The sequence below is a fragment of the Ceratotherium simum genome, chromosome 25 (assembly GCF_057802395.1).
Source record: "Ceratotherium simum simum isolate JZ-2026a chromosome 25, ASM5780239v1, whole genome shotgun sequence".
Taxonomy (NCBI): domain Eukaryota; kingdom Metazoa; phylum Chordata; class Mammalia; order Perissodactyla; family Rhinocerotidae; genus Ceratotherium; species Ceratotherium simum.
The window spans coordinates 19875183-19897422 of NC_141924.1; the positions used below are offsets into that span (position 1 = coordinate 19875183).

Here is a 22240-nt window from a genome sequence, read left to right on the forward strand (position 1 = left end):
AGTTTATTTCTCACTCATGGAACAGTCCAATATGGGGTTCCTAATTGGGTAACAAGTGGCTTTCCTCCATGTGGTGATTTGGGGACACAGGCTCTTTGCATTTTGAGACTGTGTCATCCCCTAGGGCCTCAGAGTCATCTGCTTTTGGCTAGAGGAAGAGGAAAAAGAGTGGAAAAGGCACACCTGTTCCTTTAAAGTCTCGGCCTGGCATATCACTTCTCCTCCTGTTCTTTTGGCAATAACTTGGCCACCCTGGGCCCACATGGCCACACTGGGAATCGGCTGGGTATAGAAAGCTAACCCCACCATCTGGAAGGGGGAGCATGAACTGTGGCAGGGAAGGTAGCCATCCCTGCTACACTCTCAGGGGGAGATCTCCTGGACAAGCAGGAGCCAGCCATGTGGAGATCAGAAGAAAGAACATTCCAGGCAGAGGGAACAGCTAACGTTAATACAAGTCTCAAGCTGGAAACAAAGTTGAGTGAGTCAGGAAGGGAAAGAAGGCCAGGGTGGCCAGACTCAGGTGGGCTGCAGTCAGAGTTGTACCAGAGGAAGTGGGAGGTGAAGGCCGGGCCACTTCATATCTGGGCTTTGTAGACAGAATATTGGGTTTGGATTCTACTGAGTGCAATGAGAGGTCAGTGGAGGGTTTTAAGCAGGGGTGTGACGTGATTTGATTGATATTTTTAAAAGATCAAAATCAGTCTGATGTGTGGAAAATGGATGTAGAGGAGCAAGCATGGAGGCAGGACATTTGTTAGAGGCTACTGCAATGGTCCTAGCAAGAGATGGTGGTGCCTCAGAGGAGGGCAAGAGCAGTGGAGGTGAGGGCTTTGGTTGGATTGAGAATTTGCTGAGGAATTGAATGTGGGGTTGAAGGAAAAGGAGGAATTGGGGACAACTCCTAGTTTTGGGCTTTAGGAAACTAGATGGATGGTGAGGGAGTTCACTGAGATGGGACAACATTGGTGGGGCAAGGGCAGCAGGTTTTGAGGGGAATCAAGAATTCTGCTTTAGATGTGTGATATTTAAGGTGCAAGGTGTATACAGGGCATGATAACAATCGTGTGGGATCTGCATTGGGCCTACCTCTGTTCTAGAAGCAGTTGGGGAGCCTGACCACCTGCGTTCAAACCCCATGCCAGAACTTATTATCTGTGTGACCTTGGGTGACTTATTTTATTTTATTTATTTATTTTTTTGGTGAGGAAGATTGGCCCTGAGCTAACATCCATTGCCAATCTTCCTCTCTTTGCTGAAGAAGATTAGCTCTGAGCTAACATCTGTGCCCATCTTCCTCTATTTTGTATATGGGATGCTGCCACAGCATGGCTTGATGACCAGTGAGTATGTCCGCGCCTGGGATTTGAACCGGTGAACCCTGGTCTACCGAAGCGGAGCACGTGAACTTAACTACTACACCACCGGGCCGGCCCTGGGTGAGTTATTTTAACTCTCTGTGGCTTAGTTTTCCCATTTGCAAAATGTGGATAATAAAAAAAAAAATGTGCCTTATCGGTAGTTGAGAGAATTAACGAACATAAAGTATGAAAAGCTAAGACACTTAGCACAATGCTTGGCACACAGTAAGCACTGATAAATATTAGCTGGTATTATTATTATTAGGTACCTCCTTGTATTGACATGTCTGTGTGTTTCTGACTCTGCCTGCTTTGAGGAATTCATCCCTCAAATCAGTTTGGGGAACTTATTCATCTCACGCAGGGCGTGTACCTGTGTGTGCCTCTGGGTACTGAGTGAGTGTGTGGGGCCCGCGGTGAGTTTTGATGGATGTATATTATCTCCGTGTGAGGGGACAGATATTTGAGCTCCTTTCCGTGTGCGTGGTGGGTGTCTGTGAGTAAACGGGGTGAACATGTGGGCATGAGTTCTCTATGGTTGTGTTTCTCAGGGTGTATAAAGTGGGCGAAATCAAATTCAGTACCAGCAGGTGTGACTGGCTCTATAAGAAGGCGACAGTCCTACTCAGGCACATCCCAAAGGTGCCAGCTGGCCAGGTTGATGATGTATATGCCCCATTATGACTTTATTCCCAAAGTGAATTGTTATTTTCATGTGTGTTTTTAGATGCAGGAAGCTCCTAATAAAAACAGCTGCTGTCTTTCAAACAAGCAGATCTTTAGGCTGACAACAGTGAGTAAATTCAGGAACAGCCTATGAATATTCGACAGCCAGCCTGTCCCTTCCATCCCTGCAAGGGGAGCCCTCCTCATTAATGGCGGGAGGCTGAGGGGAAGGGCTGTGGTCCTGGACTTGGCTGCCCGCATTTTCAATCTGGCTTCACTACTTACAAGCTGTGTGATCTCGGGCAGTTTACTTAAGCATTCTGTGCCTCAGTTTCCCATCTGTAAAATAGGGATGGGATTAATAGTACCTATCTCATAAGGCTGTGTGAGGATTAAGAGACAAGGCATGTAAAGAATTCAAAATGTACCTGGCATACAGTTGTCATTAGTATTATTGTTGTTGTTATTCTTTGTTATTTATTATTATTATTCCTCACTGAGCTAGAGAAAGAGGGAGTGGGGGGAATGCGAAGGGAAACAAGAAACTCCTGTTCATCAGCTAGACTTTTGTAGCTATCACTGCTTCCGGGGAGGGGAAGAGGTGGGTGAGCACAGCAGGCTGGCCCAGGGTCATTCAGCACAAAGCTGGGTTTCATCTGGTTGAGGTGGATGTGGGCAGAGGAGGAGGAGCTGCTGCTGAGAGCACAGCTGGGCCCAGAGGTCAAGCACTGGGAGCAGACTCAGCCTCTTTGCAGAGAGCCTCTTCCTGCTGCCCGCCTCAGCTCTCTGCAGCTGCAGCTCCCGTGTGGCTGGGAGCCAGGGGCCCTCCGTAGTCGGGACACCAAAACACCCCTGTGTGAAGCTCACATTTCTGCCCCTCTGTCCTCACCCCTGCTTGCCAGGATAAAGGGATCTTGCAGACATGAACTGCCTGTAGCCAGCTCTCCCCATACCTGCGTCCCTCAACTGCCTTGCGGGCAGCTGATACTCTTTCTGTGTGACCCGCTTCACAGAATGTCAGAGTAGAGCCACTGACTTTCTTATTGACGTGTTTCCTCACCCTGTTACCCCCTGTACTCTGGTGGCAGCTCTGAATGACAATGAGTTCCATTTGTTGAGCTGGCTCTCTGAGTGCCAGGCCCTGTGCTAAGGGCTTTATCAGCATCTCATTTAATGCTCTCAACATCCAGCGTCATCGTCCCAGATAAGGAGACTGAGGCTCAGACTGGCTGGGTCACACAGCTTTCTGTGGGCAGAGCAGGGAGTTCAAACCCCGGTCTTTGTTGAGCTCAAAGTCCCTGGTCCCCATGACTGCACTATCTTGCCTCCTTGAGCCAACAGAGGGACATTTTGCTCTTTGGGGTAATCTCCATCAGGGTGCTCTCCCAGTGTCGGTTATCGGGAGAGTCTGGACTCAAGGCAGTGGTGTGGAATGGGCAGAAATACTAGCAGGGATCCTTGGCAGGGTTTCCCAAGCCTCACACCCTGGGCCCAGCCACTGCTCCAGCCTCGTCTCTCACCCTTTGCTCCACGAGGTTGGTCTCCTTGGAGCAACCAGTCACTTCTGTCCCTCTATGCCTGTCCATTCAGTTTCCTTCTTGTGGAACGCCCCTCCCTTTTCTCAGGTCAGCGAAATCCTTCTCATCCCTTAAGCCCTATTTAAAGGTCACTCTCTCTATAAGAGGGGCTGATGGGTATCTCTCTCCCTCACCCCCAACTTTGACCAGGTGGCAAGGATAGTCCTAGTCACATCGTATTCTAGTTTACGTGGGTATCTCCCAGCAATACTGCAAGTTTGCCTTCCTGGTCCTCATGACATACACATGGTCCTGTCATTATCCATTTCATTGTCTCCCTCTAGAGTCCGTGAGTGCAGGGAACCATGTGTATTTTATTGGCCACTGTCATAGCCAGTGCCTGGCACAGAGCCTGACACATGGAAAGTTCTCAATAAATCTGTGTTGAATGATAAGAGACAACGCTGCCAAAAAGTGAAAAAGTTAGTCAGTCACTAAGTTATTTTGTTACAAAGTATCATAGAATTATATCAATTTTTTTCTCTGTCCATAAGTTTACCTGTCCCTGCTGGGTGTTTAAACACTTGAGATGTTACCACTTAAATTGGGCAAAGGGCCACTGTCATTTAGTAGCAACAGTTTGGTTCTGCCAGAATAAAGAGAAATGTTTAGGATCATTTTGCAATGCTAGTAATGCTGACTTTATCTTTAACATCATGTTGAGGAAAAATAATTCTAATCACCCAAAATGTGATTTTAAAAACCCTGAACATTTCTTTCATATACAAAGATATAAACCCATAAGCATCATCTTTGAGTATTTTTACTTAGGATTATTTTTTGCTGATTATTATTAGTGATATTATGCTTTATGATCGTCAGGCTGTGTGTATTTTTTGAGGTTCACTCACATCTGTTTTGTCACTTAACCTTGACACGAGTTTTATGAAAGAGGTGAACAATCCATGCCTCCCATATGTGACTCCTAATGAACCTCATACGCCAAGAAATGGTGACCCACACGGCTTGAAAACTCAAACGTAGTATTCTATAAATGATCAGTTGTTGTTGTTTGAGGAAAAACTATTTAAAAAGTAACTGTTTTGGGCCAGCCCTGTGGCTTAGCGGTTAAGTGCGCACGCTCCGCTACTGGTGGCCCGGGTTCAGATCCCAGGCGTGCACCGACGCACCGCTTCTCTGGCCATGCTGAGGCCGTGTCCCACATACAGCAACTAGAAGGATGTGCAGCTATGACATACAACTATCTACTGGGGGTTTTGGGGGAAAAAAAGGAGGAGGATTGGCAATAGATGTTAGCTCAGAGCTGGTCATCCTCAGCAAAAAGAGGAGGATTAGCATGGATGTTAGCTCAGGGCTGATCTTCCTCAAAAAAAAAAAAATGTAACTGGTTTAAAAGCTCCTGATGATCTGTGTGTTCAAGTCCCTTCACCTGTCTGGGCCTCAGTTTCCTCATCTACAAAATGAGGAGTTTGGACTAGACTTGATGATCTCTAGGAACCCCTTCTGCTCTGAAATTCTGTCATTTAAGGTCTGAAATCTCAACATTGCCCATATTTTAAAGATTTTGTTAAAAAACCCTCAAAGGATGAAGCATCAAGATTAATTTTTCTCTTCTTGTTCTTGAAAAATATTTTTCATTGTGACACAAGCTCAGACTCTATCTTTTTTGATACCATCTCCTCCTTTATGTCCCGTATTCGTATATAACTTTCAAGTCATTGATTTTATGGTGATTTTCTGATACAAAAATATCTTTAAAAATCAATACATCCAGTTATAAAATAAATAAGTCCTGAGGATGTAATGTACAGCATGGTGACTACAGTTAATAATACTGTATCTGTATTACATATTTGAAAGTTGCTAAGAGACTAAATCTTAAAAGTTCTCCCCACAAGAAAAAAAATTTTGTCACTATGTATGATGACGGATGGGAACTAGACTTATTGTGGTGGTCATTTTGCAGTGTATACAAGTATAGAATCGTTATGTTGTACACCTGAAAGTAATATAATGTGATGTGTCAATTATACCTCAATAAAAAAATCAACACAACACTCTACTGTAATATAAAAGATGAAGATAAAGTAATTTATTATAAAATAATATGTATTTCAGCATGTATACGCTCAGACGTGATTCCAGTAGAAGACCCCGTGGAGTGGGCAGGTGCCTGCCTCGATATGGAAAACAGCCATGAAAGCAATAGCTATACGTGTAGACTGATGTGGGTGTGTTGTATTCAAGGCTCAAACATCACAAGCAATATTGCTATCAGGGTTGTAATTTTCTGAAATTTCTGAACAAATCTTGTTATCATTTCAGAGAGAACAACATCTAATCTTCTATCAGTTTATATAGACAGTCCTAGGAAATTCAATGTGTTTTAAACCCGTGCAAAAAATCCTTTGTGTTTACATGTAAAATGGAGTTGGTTTCTAGGCTAGGTAATTATAAAGTTGCCCCCATTACGTGACCATCTGACAGAACATTTGGAAGTCAGGCAGACCCTGAGACAAAGCTTTGTTGTGTGTGACCGTCCTGTGCTGTGGGCTGCCCAGAATTCCTGGAGCACACTTGCTGAGTTCCACTGCTCTACACAACTTCCCGTTTCTCGAACGTTCACGTGCTTTCCTACCTCTGGGCCTTTCCCTGTGCCTCGTCTGACCTGATATGCTCTTGCCCTGAACTCTACCTGTGCACTCTCCAAGGCTCATCTCAAATGTCTTCTGCACGAAGCTTTCCTTCATTGTGATGGTTCTGCATCAAACACCAGTAGCCTTCAGACTCATACTCTGCTACGAAATGTGATTATTGGTATACAGAACTTCCCTTAATCCTTGACTTTATATTATAGATCATTTTATCTCCTCTCTGTCCCAGGCATATAGCACTGAACCTTGCACATAATAGGTAACTGATAAATATTTGTTAAACGTAATTACTCTCAATGACTCTAACAGAATCTTAATGCATCTGAGAGACTTAATCCATTACAGCTTCTTTGCAGAACTTGATTTTCTAGATTCTTTTTTTTTTATTTATTTTTCCCCCCAAAGCCCCAGTAGATAGTTGTATGTCATAGCTGCACATCCTTCTAGTTGCTGTATGTGGGACGTGGCCTCAGCATGGCCGGAGAAGCGGTGCGTCAGTGCGCGCCCAGGATCCGAACCCGGGCCGCCAGCAGCGGAGTGCACGCACTTAACTGCTAAGTCACAGGGCCGGCCCTCTAGATTCTAATATACCAAAATTTCTACAGAATATATTACTTTTGAAAAACAAAAGCAAGACAGAAGTTGTATGTAGTAAAATGCTCTTAGAATATTAGGTAGCTGATTACAATTTTGGTTTGCCGCTACTATGTCTCTTCATCACAGTTTGAAAGTTAGTCCTCTCAAATTACTTCCTTTACCCTTTTCTGGTTAATTTTCCTGGGTAATTTCCATAATCCAAGGTCTGGAGTCCAATATTGTGGGTAAAGTAATTTAGGATTGGTTATGTTAGGTTTAAAATGGGCTAGGACCAAAGAGACTAGGCAGTGGGTGGGAGATGCTGTGTGTGTGCAGTGCTGGACCACTCAGGGTGTTGGCCATGACCCCTAAACAGGTACCTGATAGTAAGGGGCCACAGAAACTTCAAGGATAGCACAGCCTGACTTCTCTTTATTCCCATCCAACTCTTTGTAACAGGATCTATTTTTGCATTTTGGAAAATGAGAGTAATGCTTTGGATCATACAAAATATTTTTTATATAAAATCCTGAAAATGTATAGGAGACATCTGGTGGTAAATATCATTATCCCTTTTGGGTTGAATATTTTGAGACTGCTAATCACACATATACATATATGTGTCAGCTGTACAGCTGTGAGTAGCACTCACTGTTCCCAACCCCTTCTGCCTCCCCATCCCATTAGCATACTATAGCAATGATGGAAACGTTGTCACCTAATTTGAACAAATTTCTATGCTGTAGGTACTCAGCTCAAAACTGATATTCTCATGAAGACTCAAATATCCTGGTCTTTTCACTTCCTCTAGAAGTGTTCATGGCTTCTATCAGTTTAAAGCCCTGTATACTAGTAATGGAATCGAAGAAATGATTGGCATTCATGGGATTTCAGGACAGAAAGCTCTTTAAAATAATACGTATTTTATAAAAAGAAAATCCCATAATTTAGAATGTACATAACACCTTTCCATTGCATTTCATATCTATAGTTATCGTCAGCATTGCTTATAGTTACTGCCATATATTTTATTGAACAAATACTTACATAGCACTTACAGTGGGCCAGGTGCCATTCTAGCAACTCTAGAAATAGTAAGGCACTTAATTCTCACAATAACCTTATGGAAGAGAGACTGTGATCATCATCCCTGTTTACACAGAGGGGACTGAGCATGGAGATGTCAGATCACTTGTTGAAGGGCCTTAGATGTGGTGGGCTTGGAATTCAGATATGGGCAGTCTGGTTCTAGAAACCGTGGCCTTTACCCCTGCATGGTTCTGCCCCTTTATTTGTACTTTGATCAGGCATTTACTGGGCCTACTACATTCTTTATGTTGTATGTATTTTTTGTGTGTGAGGAGGATTAGCCCTGAGCTAACATCCGATGCCAATCCTCCTCCTTTTGCTGAGTAAGATTGGCCCTGGGCTAACATCCGTGCCCATCTTCCTCTACTTTATATGGGACACCAGCACAGCATGGCTTGGTGAGCAGCGCGTGGGTCTGCACCCAGGATCCAACCTGTGAACCCCGGGCTGCTGAAGCGGAGTGCGCAGATCCAACCGCTATGCCACCGGGCCGGCCTCATATATATTGTATATTTTGATCTGCCTCATCTACGCTGGTTTTGCACAAACCAAATCCCATTGACTGGTTGCTGTCTTTAGTTTTTCTCCTGTTTGAAGTGATGCTGGATCAATGGAATCTCTAGTACTTCTTAGTATCAGTCATTACTTTATGAAGCATTTTCTCTAAAACTTAAAAATATATGTAATTATAAATGATGTAACATGTTTCTCATAGAAAAAACGAAGAAGAAAATGGTAAATTAAACATACTACAGTCTCACCATTGTTAAACATTTTGGTGTGTGGCCTTCTTTTTCCTGTGGATGTCTATACACACACATATACGCTTGTGCAAATGAAGTTACACTTCATACTGTTTTGTAACCTGCTTTTTAATTTAATACATGGCAACCACCATACATTCAACAAATAATTATTGACCACTTACTATGGGGAAAGCACTGTGAGCAGAAACAGACATGGTTCCTGCAATGACATGAGGCTTTCATTCTGGTAGGGAGTGGCAGATGTTAATGACATCATCACACAAATAAGTATAAAATTACTGTGACTAGCGCTGCCAAGGATCAGTATGTAGTGTCGTGAGAGCCTCTAATGAAAGGACTTGACCTTTGGGGAAGGCTTCCTGGAAGACAGGCTACAGGCAGAGCTCTGTGGGAAGAGGAGGGACGTCCGGGCAGTTACCTGAGGCCGTGTAGTGCAGTGGGTTGGCGCCAGCCTCTGGAGCTAGACTCGGTGTGAATCCCAGTTCTCCTGCTGACTATCAGAATGAATTAGATAAGACATTTAGCCCCTCTGTGCTTCAGTTTCCCCCTCTGACTTTCTAGAGGGTTCTTAAGAGGACTGAATGAGTTCGAGTATTAGATTTATACCCGGGATTTAATTTATAGAGGGGCAACTGAGTGATGGCATGGAGAAGCCAATGCCATTGAAAGGAGAATTTATTACTTATATTTTCTGAGAGAAGGGGACACACCACGCTGCACAGGGCCCCAGGGGAAGTGTCAGGGTCGTCAGGCGGCAGGAGACAGGAGCCAGGGGAGAGCCGAGGCCAGAGTCTTTATTGGGGTTTCCACGGGAGAGGCAAGGCAGGGCAGAGGAAACAGTTTAGGACTGGCTCGTTTGAATGATTCTGGAAGGCTTTTAGGGCTTCGGGGCTATCCGCAGTTGTCTAGTACCTGGCCCTGGGATGATTTAGGGCAGGGGAGATATTGGCTTGGTGAGAGTTAGATAAGGAGGTGATGGGGGCATGGTCTTGAATTGGCAGGTCTGCACGTGAATGGCACATTCAGGGCAAGCTCTCCACACACACCATCCCCTGCCTCCAGGACTTAGCTGGTCTAGGAGGAGCAGTCTCTCTCGGTCGGTACGGCCCCCGAGAAATGTCAAAACATCACAAGATACAGAAAATAAGAAACCACAGTTAATATAGTTAGTACCTGGAGACACACTCAGCACCATGCCGGGCTGAGAGAAAGCAGTCAGTGTATGATAGTCGCTATTGGCAAAGGGGGCTGGGAAAGTCTGTTAAAGGGATCTAGAAAGGTCTTACTAGGTGTTTCTTTTATTCCAAAATAAAACCATTTCTCTTATGACAGTATTGCTGCACAAAGCAACCGTTCTTCATCATAAAACACTGTCTTCTTTTTCAATTGAATGGCTCAATTTGCACTCTCTTAGGTTTCCTTTGGTCATCACTGTAGGCTGTTCTTCAGAAGTCTGTGATTTTGTTAAATCACTTGCTTATAGGAACCTCTTTTAGTGTCCACATTTGTACTATCAAGTTCATAACAGATCAGTGAGTCCATCAACTATGGTTCTATGAAGTGTGAATTGGTATTTTGTAAGTCTCCAAGTTTCTATTAATAACCATAACCCCAACACTTACCCTATACTACTCCCTATATTCCCCCTCCTCTAAGTTTAAAAACCATCAGCAAAGTAGTTTTAAAGTCTTCAAATGTCTTTGACCCTCTCCATCAGGCAGAAGATTTTTCTTGGCTGCCGTACTTGCTGTCTCCTCATTGCAAATTTATTGCCATCAGTGTCTGAAGGAAGACTTGGAGGTGGTCTCTATTCGGGAGCTCTGGGAAGACTATAGTTGGACTTGTAAACAAAAAAAGGCAAATTCAGACACTGTGGCTTCAGAAGAAGGTAGGCCTCGGGCGGTATTGACAACTTGGTACGAATCCATAAGGAGAAAGATGTGTGGTGGACCCTACCTAGAGGAGGAGGGTCTAGGAATAGGATTGTCAGAGAAAATACAGGATGCCCATTAAATCTGAATTTCAGAGAAACAACAAAGAATCTTTTAGTATAAAGCAGATATTGCATGGGACATACTTGTACTAAAAATTAATTTGTTGTTTATCTGAAATTCAGATTTAACTGGATTCTCTGTATTTTTATTTGCTAAATCTGGCAACCCTATCTAGGGGTCTCTCTGTGTTGACTGCTAGGAGACCCGTATTAGGCACAAATTTCAGTCACATTTTTCAGGGGTCTAAGAAATGGGCCTTTATTATTTCTATAACTCAATTTAATCTCTCTTTGGAGCCTAGAGTCCAATCGATGGCAAAAACCAGGTTAATTCAGGTTAATTCCATCAATTTAGTTTGTTTCCCGTCAATTCAGGATGTTTGCAGTCACGCGAGGATTTGTGTCCTTCCTGTGTCTCCAGCGGGTTGAGCTTAGATCTGAGGGCCTTGATGCTGGGTGTCCTTGGTTGTCATCTGTCCCTGCTGTCTTCCACTGAGGTGGTCGTGGCCCCAGATGGTCCACAGACATGGATGTCCCCCCATTTTTGGCATCCTCTTGGATGCCTGTGTTCCCATCTGTTCTTGGATTGCTCGATCTATGCTGCCATCTGCTGCCACATTCCCTCAACCTAACGTGAGGAGGCCCCTTTCCTCAGCTAACTTCTGCACTCTTCTGGAGCCTATAGTCTTGTAGGTACTCAACAGTCCTGAGCGAAAATGTCGGCTGTTCCCTGCACCACTCGGAGGCCCAGGCCCTATCGGGCTCCCCCGTGGTCCCCATAGTTATTTCTCCTCTCTGGTTCTCCCTGGTGGCATTGGGAAATCTGCAGAGCTGCTGCCTTCCAGGCTTCCCATGGAAGCCAAGCTCAGGTCCCCCGTGCTGTTGGGTCCAGGTGCATCTGGTGAGTCGACCTCTCCCTGCCCAAAGCCGGCTTGGGTTCAGCAGAGGGCACAGGCCCCCTCTCAGAAACCCACTGGAGCAACTCCATTGCTTTCTTCTCTCACTCTCTCCTACACCTTTCTCAGTTTAGCAAAATCCCTCTTCTTCCTGGGTAGGAAAAAATGACCACTTTAGCTCATTCTGTAATTGTCTGAGTCTGCTGTTTGTGGCAAAAATTTATTCCACGAGTTGGCCAGGAATTTGTCTTTTGAAATGCAACAATCGGGCTTTTGAGTCAAAGTTTGTTCTCGCAGGCCATTGTCTCTGCTGTGAGCCTCAGAAGCCCCTTTTGAAACTTGAGTTTTTTCCTCTTCATTTCTGCTCTACAATAACCTTCTCTTAAAGGCATGATTTAGAATGGAGCAGGGATGGGGACATGGGGGTGGGGAGAGAGAAGCAGAAAATACTTGGAATGAAAGACACATTGCTTGGTACTATGATGTATTTTCGTCCCTTAATTTTTGCTCTAGAGTTTGCATTTCTGCAAAGAAAATTGACTTTAAATTTAGTAGGCCCTCCCCCACCACAAGTAGGTGGAAACAAGGTCTCTGTGGCCCAAGAAGAGTCACTAAGGCAAAGTGGCCCATGGCCGCGCCCACAGCTATCCCTACATCTCCAGGATGTGCAGGAAAGCCCAGGTCCCCCTCCCTCAAGAACTGCTCCTTTTCCCAGGAGACTTTCCTCTTCCGGGCACTGTCCACTGACCCCCGCTCGGGCCCCGGGGGCTCATCCACAGGGGCAGGAAGAGCCTGGTCAAACTGGGGTCATCCTCAGAGGAAGCTGGTACAGCCGGGCCTGAACAGCTGCCTCTGCTTTTAAAGACTGCAGGTATTTTGAGCTCATTCTCCAATCCTAGCAGAGGAAATAAATTTAGAAAGATAGACTTTGTTGTCATTTCTCTCCAGAGTCTTAAGGATCTCTTTAGTGTTGGTTGATAGGAAAGCCAGTGGAAGATCCGGCTGTGGTGGAAAAATCGACGGTCAGGTTAGTAAGGAGTAGCTGGCTGCAGTGGTGTCTGTGAGTGTGTGGCAGGACAGCGTTCGTACAGAAAAGCCACTCACACCCATAAATGCAAATGTGACGGTTGGAAATCTTAATAAAGATGCTCAGCAGAAACGCTAAGTATAATGATCAGAAAGCGTGCCAGTTTGTCACCATAGCTAACACGGATACGTTAGCTGGGACAACACAGGCGATAGCTTAGCGGCGAAGAGTGTGGGCTCTGAAGCCAGGCTGTCTGCATTCAAATCCCCGTTCTGCACTTATTTCTGTGTGACCCGGGCTAAGTTATTTAACTTCTCTGCACTTCATTTTTCTCACTTGTAAGACAGAGGCAGTTATAGTATCTACCTGTAGGGTGACTGACGGAGACAAGTTTGTCAGTCCTATAAAGCACTTAGAATGATGCCTGGCACATGTGAGCTCTTCTTTTCGTCATTGTCGTCATTATGTTGTCTGCATAGGGCTGGATGGCTGGTAGCTGACACTCTGTGCTTGTAGAGCATCTCGCATTGAGGCTTGGCCAAGGATGAGATTCTCTAGATTTTGGACATGCTGGGCTACAGGAATCATTACCAAGTGACCACATGGCACTGGGCTGCCTTCCGCAATGCCACCAAACGGTGGATCTAGAAGCCCAATGACTTCCTGTATTTCTGACACCAGTCCTGGAGAAATGCTGTAGAGCTTCTTGGTAAGGCTTGAGTCTGTGCAAATACCTGCTAGTTAGGGGGAGGGAAGGTTGCACACAAGGGAAAGCTTGTAGCTGGCATTTCTCAAGGAGAAATGAATCTATAAACATGTATTAAAATGGTTATATAAATTAGGGCTTGTACTTGGCTGTGAGTAACAGAGACCTGACTTCAATGGCTTCACACCTCAGGGTTTATTCTCTCACATGAAAGACTTCTGGAAGCAGTCAGTCCAGGGCTGCTCTCTTGGCTCCACAAAGTCATCTGGGAGCCAGCTCCTTCTATTCCCTGGTTCACTACGCTAGCTTGCATTCTCAAGGTAACCTCATGCTTATGACTGCTGGAAACAGTATAGCTGCTGGAGCTCCAGCCATCACATTTCAGGCAACAGGAAGGAAGAAGGGCTTGCATTTCCTTTTAAGGAGCTTTCCCAGAAGTTTTCCACCAACATTTCTACTTATGTCTCTTTGACCCAGAACTTCATCATTTGGCCAAGGGAGGTTGGGGAATAGAGGTTTCAACGGGTTGTGTTGCTACTTTAAACCCAGGTGGGGTCTGTTACTAACAAAGGTGAGGGAAACGGATATTGGATAGGAATTAGCAGTCTCTGTCCAAATTCTGAAATGAAATTCTTATCCCCTTCTGAAAAGGATTGCAGGTCTGAATCCGAGAAACTGTGGCAATCACAGACACCTGACCTAGAAGCAGAGCACTCTAGGACAGTTACTTGTACAGAGAATTTCAGGTGTCAGGATTTTAAAAACCTTTAACTCACAGCCTCTGGGAAGATTCTAAGCTCTGTGCAAATTTCCTTTGAAGTTTACTATGTTCTGTCTTACTTTCCTTTTTAAAAAGATAAAGTTTTTATTCTTTCCCTCTTGCATTATAATCATTTCCACCATCTCGTAAGTTACATAACGCGGAGAAGAGAGCAGGGCGAGGAATGAGGATATTCTTAGACGTAATGTCGGCTCTTCTGTTCCCTTGGTCTATGATGGTTTGCAACGCACTCAGTTTCTCCATTCTCCCAAAAACAGTAACAGTCTTGGAGGTGCAGGGACTAAAATGTCGTGGTGTGGCTGCTAAAATTCTGGGTACGTGCTACACCCCTTCTCTGCACTGTGAGCCCCAAAATAAAGCACTGCTGGCAATATTCACTATCATCAGGAAAAAAAAAAACTCGTGCTCCAGAATCAGGCCATGAATACCAGTCTTTGCTAGAGGCACCAGGAATTGTAACTGCAACAATTTACTTTCATGGGGCCTACACATGAGAAACAAGCCCATCCTACAAGGACGAAAAGATTCAGAAGCTCTTGGACTTGAGTCTGCTGTGACGTTTTTTGGTAAACGGCTATCTTTTGTCCAAATGTCGTATCAATTACTTTGAGGCAAATTGGTCTCTTAGCCATATGTACCCGCTTACTTCCTTCCATTGAAGTTGATACTCTGTCTAGTACTGGATTCAATTTGTAACTTAAATTACTCCTGCCCCAAACTGGCTAATCTAGAGAGAGACAGATTCCTGGGCTATGATGGAGCAGCGTCTTTCTCCTTTTGTTACCCAAACTGAGGCTTATTTGGTCTTATAGTTTGTGTGTGTGTGCGCACATGTGTGTATGTGTGTGTGCATGCATGCATATCAGTGGGGCTGAAAAGGAAAAGGACCCTTAGAGAGGAGAACTGAAAAGCTGAGACAGGCTCTCCTAGGGCCCCTGGGCCATTATCATACCTTGTTAATACCGGCCATGATAGCCACCACTTTTTTTTAGTGCTTTCACTGTGCCAGGCAGTTTATATACATTATATCATTTATTTCTTGTGCAACCAGAACATCCTCAGCCTAGGCTAGGTCGTATCAATTCTGTTTCCTACCAGCCCCCTAGAAAGTGCTCACCTGCTCCAGGTGTCTCTGGGAGTCCCCAGGCAGTGTCACATGTGCTCACCCATCTGTTGGCTGTAGTCACCACATAGAGTCTCTTCTGGTTTCTGCTTACTATGTGGGTGCCTCATGACCGCCCCTGCTTGGTGAGCAAACCACACCTTAAGCCAGACCCGTCATTCGTAAAACAACAAGCTAACCAACCTCAATGGGTTGTTACTTGTGAGCATTCAATGAGTTCATTCATGTAATTACAACACTTAGACTGGGCCTGGCCCATAGTATGTTCTCAAGAAATATTAGCCATTATGAACTCCCCCTTTGTTTTCCTGTCTCCCCTGTGGCCTCCTGCCCACCACCTTTCCCAAGATGACCCATGCAAATCAACTGGTGATCCTGAATTCTGTTGGCCTAAGGATAATTCTCTTTCATCAGACACCCCCAAGCAGGTCTGAATTCCCTGGGACCCACTCCAGTTACACCCAATAGATGCTTGGTGAATGAGTGCTGAACCTCATCTCATTCCTGGCTGCTGGTTTTGTGGGCCTGCCATTTCTAGAAACCTCCATATCCACTGTCTTGAGAGCCAGGACCGAACCTCAGCCTCTGGTGTCTGTCTGCAGTGGAGTCAGGATCTGGAGGGCTGAGCACAGGAGAAGAGGTGGGAGCCACTCACACATGACACTGTGGTCATGGGAGAGGAGCAGCCTCATTTCACCCGGCCCTCCCCTCACTCCCAGGCCTGCATGCTGTTTGGCAAACAAGAGTCCACCTTCTCAATCACCACGGCTTCTACTATAAATGATTTCTTGTTAAGAGCAAGGGCTTTGGAATCTGACAGAACTGGCATGACCTAGTGCAAGGTGCTTAACTTTCTAAGACTCAGTTTCTCACCTGCAAAATGGGGATAATAACAGTATTTACCTTGAGGGTATTAAAAATGCTAAGTATGCTTAATGTAAGGTGCTTAATACAGCCTCTGGCACAACAATAAGCACTGTGGTGGCCATTACAGCCAGTTGCCAATATTTCCAGCCCCTCCCCCTACCGTGGGAAGCACTTCCTGGTCCCCTTGTTGGGTGGTGCCTTGTGACTAGTTCTGTCCAATGAGTTGTTCAAGGTGACTGGCAGTGTTCAAGATGGCAGCTGCTCCATCAGTCCTGGAGTGAGGAGACCTGGATTTGGAGGTCCAGCCAACCTGTGATGGGCATGATAAACCTTTGCTGTTTGAAGTCACTGAGATTTTGGGGTCTTCTGTCCACACAGCATAATCTAGCCCGTTGAGAGAGATGATAGCGCTATGTACGTAGTGAGCCAGTGAGTCTGTCCGTGAGAACTGTGCTGAGCTGTTTGCACAGATGATGCTGTGGGTGAGCCATTCCTCACATCCCGCGTGGGATCAGAGGAGCTCTGGAAAGGAGTCAGGAGGTTTGAATCCTGCTTCTCCAGTAATGTGCTTGACCAGAGGCCAGCCACCTGGTCCGTCTGATTTTAAGTAGCTTTATTTTTCATATGGGGCGTGTATTAGTCGGGGTTCTCCAGAGAAACAGGGCCAATAGGAGATATAGATATAGATACAGATATAGATATAGATACAGATATAGATGCCAGCCCTGGTGGTCTAGTGGTTAAGATTAGGCGCTCTCACTGCCGCAGCCTGGGTTCATTTCCCCGTCAGGAAACCACAACACCTGGCTGTCACTTGTCATACTGTGTGTTGCTGTGATGCTGAAAGCTATGCCGTGGGTGTCACCACCATATACCAGCGGGGTCACCCATGGTGGACAGGTTGCAGCGGAGCTTCTAGACTAAGAGGGACTACGAAGAAGGACCTGGCCACCCACTTCTGAAAAAACTGGCCATGAAAACCCTATGAATAGCAGTGGGGCATTGTCTGATATAGCGCCGGGAGGTGAGAGGATGGCGACAGAGTTCTGCTCTGCTGTCCACAGAGGTGCTAGGAGGCGGAATCAACTGGATGGCACTAACAACAATAGATATAGACACATATATATAGAAAAAGATTTATTATGAGGGATTGGCTCACGTGATTATGGAGTCGGAGAAGTCCCAGGGTCTTGCTGTCTGTAAGCTGGAAGCCCAAGAAAGCCAGTGGTGTAGCGCCCGTCCCAGTCCAAAGGCCTGAGAACCAGGGGAGCCAATGCTGGTCCAAGTCCAAAGATCTGAGAACCAGAACTGCTGAGAAGGTAGATGTTCCAGTTCAAGCAGAGAGCAAATTCGCCCTTCCTCTGCCTTTTTTTTTCCTATTTGGGCCTTCAGTGAATCGGATGATGCTCCTCGGCGCTGGTGAGGGTGATCTTTACTTGGTCTGCTGATTCAAATGCTAATGTTTTCCAGAAACACCCTTACAGACACACCCAGAAATAATATCTTACCATCTCTCTGGGCATCCCTTAGCCCAGCCAAGTTGACATGTAAAACTAACCATCACAGGGATTTTCCTATCCTCTTCACGAGGTTATTTTGTAAAAAGATAAAACTAAACTCAGCGTTTTCTATGAAAATGCTTTGTACGCTTTGAGCATTGTGTTTAACACTCCAAATCTTGGACTCAGGGTAATATTTGTCCCAGTTCTCTTTCTCATTCCTACCCCCCACTTTCCCAATTTACAACCCACAAAAATGCCTTTGCCACCCACAGTGGGGGAGGGGAGTCTTCTCTCTCTTCCCTGGGTCTCTTAAGCACAGCACATGTCACCTGGGCAAATCCGCACACTTTAGACCAGCTAGCGCGTCGTCTCTCCAAATGAGTGGAAAACCTGGAAATCATTTCAGCGGAAATGCAGAATGGTGATGTGAACAATGGGGTCCCCTTTTGTTATAGTTCTTATGAAGAGCTGGGCTGGGTGTGCCATCCAGCTTTGTGGCCCATTCATCTTGCAAGAAAAAGTGTCAAGCAGAAAAATTAAAAATACTTCTATTTCAGTTTTCAAGGATAGATATCTCCCAGATTTAATCAAACAAAATCCTTCTGTTTTTGAGAAGCTTGTTTCTGGGTTGTATGATCTGTTGGAACCATTTCTCTTTGGAAATGAAAATATAGTGATCTTGGCTCCAACATCCAATTGGCCATGAGTTTGCTCAGCTAGCCCTTGGCCTAGATGAGATCCAGGCAACGGATTAACTTCTCCAAAATGCATGCCCTCAAATATTTGAAAGTGCTTATTTAAGCAGTAACCATGCTGTATATTTAAAATAGAAAAGTAGGTTACAAATATTTCCTTGGGGGAGGGGAAAGGCTCAACATGAAAAATCAACATGTTCACAAGCTTCTCAAAATCTAGGTCAGTGTTCAGAACTGTAACTAATTTTTTGGTCAGTTCAGACTGACTTATAAGAAGATACATTTTTAATATTTCAATTTTTTTCAAGCTACTTTGACTTTTATCGTCTCTAATGATGACCACAGAGCTATCAGTTTGCTGTAGTGTTTTCATATACTAAAAAGTCAGATGTGTTCAACTGTAATTGATTTTTAATAGGTGTAATCACTCCTGTCAGAGAAAGCAATGCATATACCTTTCAGAACCCAATGAATCACAAGAAAACACATTTTCACCGAATCTAGCTCACATATGTCCAACGGCAAACTGCTCTCTGGAGAGTGTATGGAGAACTGCCCGGGCGGGTGTATGCAGATGAGCGGCTGCGGGGTGGGGGGGGTGGAGGGTGTGGGGGTGGGGCGTGGGGGGTATTGGTGCCTCTTTCTTTCTCTCAAGTCCCAGGTAAGTCTCGTCGTTTTTACATTGTGTTTGGGCAGTTAGCTTTTCCTTTTGCTAAGCATTGTGTTTAGATACCCAGGGTTCCCTTGAGCAAGACACATTCATTCATTTATTCATTCTACCACCAGTTCATTCATTCTGATGGGAATGGAATGGGCATCAACTTGTATGGCTGACGGGTCCCCAGCGTTGCTCCATTTGGTCGTCTGGCTCTGCAGAGTGTTCTTGTCCCTTCCTGAGTCCCCGTGGATTGCTCTCAATGTTAAGACGCATCCACAGAGAGGAGGACTTGTAGTTGGGCAGGGATAAAGGATGGGCCATGTTCTCCTGCTAGTGATACCGGCTCAAGACAAGGTTGACGTAAGGGAAGCCGTATTGTAGAAAAGAAAAACTCTATTGTAACTTTGAACGACCTCTGACAAATTAACCCAGCTGGACACGCACCCTCCAGGAGATCTAACTGCCCTGTAGATTTTACAACCCCTGCTTGTGCATGTACCTCCCAGCTGTGATAAGATGATAACTGCTTTTTTGAGTTCCTTAGGAATGTGATGACCCCCGAACAGAGAATCTATGTTGATAGCCATCATCAGTGAAAACTGAAAAATCTGGTGTGGCCACTCCCAGTCTGTAACACCAGAAGGTCAACATTCCTAACCCCCTCCCCAATAACACAATGGCCTATATAACTGCTGTAAGATTTCGTGCCCCCTTAAGATGGTTCTTTTGGACAAGAGTCGGCCATCTTCCCTCTTGCTAGCAAGCTGTAATAATAAAGTCCTATTTCTCCTACCACCTTGCTTCTTGACTACTGGCATGTCTTGCGGCGAGCAGAAGGCCCCACGTTGGGCGGTAACACTAGACCCTCCTACCTTCTTCCCTTCCCTTCCCCTTCCTTCTTGTCCTCCTAGGCATTCCTTCGGCAAACATCTCTCATTGACCCAGTCTGTCCCCCACACTGTTCTAGGCCCTGGGGATGCAGGAATGAATGGAATACAGCCCCAAGCCCTTAGGTGCTTTGCATCTAGTGGGGAAGATGTGGAGCCACAGAATTGCTCTACATGGTGGTAAATGCTTCATCAGAGCAATGACACAGAGCTGTGCAAGTTTGGAAAGGGAGGGCTCGCTCTGCCCAGCAGATTCAGGGAGGCTGCCTGGAGGAGGGGGCCTGCTAGACATATGAGTGGCAGTGACTTTGACAGCACTATTTGACTGCTGAAGAGTGACAGGTTCATATTTATCTAGTGACCCACCAAAGTCATATCAGTTAAGAAGTTTGTGAATAGGCTAATGGATTGTGGTAAATAGAATAGTTTCCTTCGAGGTGTGAAAAACTAAAATGACTTACATTAATACATTGTGTTATAAGTATCACAGACTTTATATCAAAAATCCAAAGCTTCTGGACAAGGCTGACCTCATCCACTACTGGAATGTATTACCGGAAGCCGGATATGACACTGCTGGGGCCTGTTTACTCACAGTGGCCAAGATCAAAGCAGGTAAGTGCCATAAAATGAGGAAGAAATATCCACTCTCAGGTACAGTGAGTCGTGATGTTTCAATAGTCCATTTTGCTGGGATATAGAGTGGCCAAGAGTTACTCACCTAATTCTGATCAATCCAATAGACTTCTCTGAATACTCCTCCCCGCAACTCAAGCCAACAATTCCTGAAGACAGGAAATTGGGGAAAAGTGTTAATTTTGAAATGGCTCCTCTTTACCCTCCTGCTGTGGCTGTTTTCCTAGGGTCTGTCCTTAGCGATCTTTCTCTCTATACTTTCTCATGGCTTCAACCACACCCCTAACATCTTCCTTCTTTATCTGTACTTCTGCCTTGACCTCCTTTCGGAGTATCAGGGTACATGCCCCATTTCCTGAGAGCTACTAATAGTATTATTGCTCTACCAACAGCTTTCCTGAGTGACCAGTTGACAATTCAAATTAAATAGATGCAAACCCTAAATTATTTCAGATTTCCCCCCAAAACTTCTTCTTCTTTCTCTGTTCCCTCTATTTACTGATGGTGCCACTAACTCTCTCCATCGCTCAGTCCTGGAAACACGCAATTACTGTTGAGGGATCCTCAGTTGACACTGGGACAGCTCTTCTAGACTATCTGCCTGTTGGCTTGGGTTTGGACAGCATTCTGTTAATGTTTCTTCCCTTTGTTCTCCATAGTTTGTGTTCTCTTTGCCTGTCTCTCTCTCTTTCATCCTATATTTCCTGACTTATCAAACAGTAATAACCTTCATTCATTCTTTCAACTAATACTAACTGTGCACCTTCCCTGGGCCCTGGACTTGCTGGGCACTGCTGACATAGCAGTGAACTCGGCACATGGAATCCCTGCCCTCGTGGGGTTTACCATCTAGTGATCATAATAACAGAGTTTGAGGATTTGCCACGTGCCAGGCTCTAGGTTAGGTACTCCACATGTATTATTTTTTTAATTCTCATAAAGCCTCTATAATACCACTAGTGTCTTGGTTGACATTAAGGAGACTAAGTCTCGGAGAGGGGAGGTAAGTTGCCCAAGGTCTTCCAGGTAGTTTGGAGTGGATTTGGGCCATCCCTCTGTCCTTCTTGATCCTTAAAGACTAGCCTCTGCCTTTATTCTTATTGCCATGTATGATACGTGTCGTTTTGGAATTTGTCTGATCCACTAATCCTCTATGTGCAAGGACCCAGGTGATCCTTGTAAGGATACCAGTGTGTTGAATAAAGTCAGGAAATGTCTGGAAATGGGTCAGTGCTTAGGGATATAGGGCTGGGGAAGGAGACAGAGCGGCGAGAGACGGGGTGGGGGGAGTTCTGTACATCATAGGAAGCTGGGCGCTAACCAGAGGAAGATTAGATCTCCCAGGTGGGGGTAAAGTCCTCCTGATAATGTCACAACTGCCTGTCACAATGTGGTTGTTATGGTGGTGGAAGGGGCTGGGGGCTGGGGGTTGAAAGTGGGAGGAAATCTCCTAATCTTTCAGTGTGCGAGGATTTTTTGGGTGTAAATGGACCTAGTTCGGGATATGTCCCTTAGGCTGGAGACATCCATAGGGCTCTTCTGGTGATTCTGCGAGCACGATGCTGTTTGCACAATCATCTACGATGCTGCTGCTCAGTCTCCGTGTCACTCCGGACCCCCAGGGGCTCCTCAGCAGGGAGTCCTGGCCTCCATCACTGCCTCTGACACCTTCCATCTTCCTCACCCCTCATGTTCCGTCATGGCCAAGCCTGGTAGATTTTACTCCCATAACGCCTCTCACATCCATTCTCTCATCTCCCCCAGGCCCTCATTTCCTCTCTCTGATAATCTTCATAAAGCAAAGCTGTGATCAAATCA

The 22240-nt window shown here is 45.3% G+C and overlaps 1 pseudogene; it reads left to right on the plus strand.

The window, feature by feature from the left end:
• Nucleotides 1-7156: 7156 nt before the first annotated feature.
• Nucleotides 7157-22240, plus strand: part of LOC147913747 (putative tetratricopeptide repeat protein 41) — a 62542-nt pseudogene continuing 47458 nt past the window's right edge.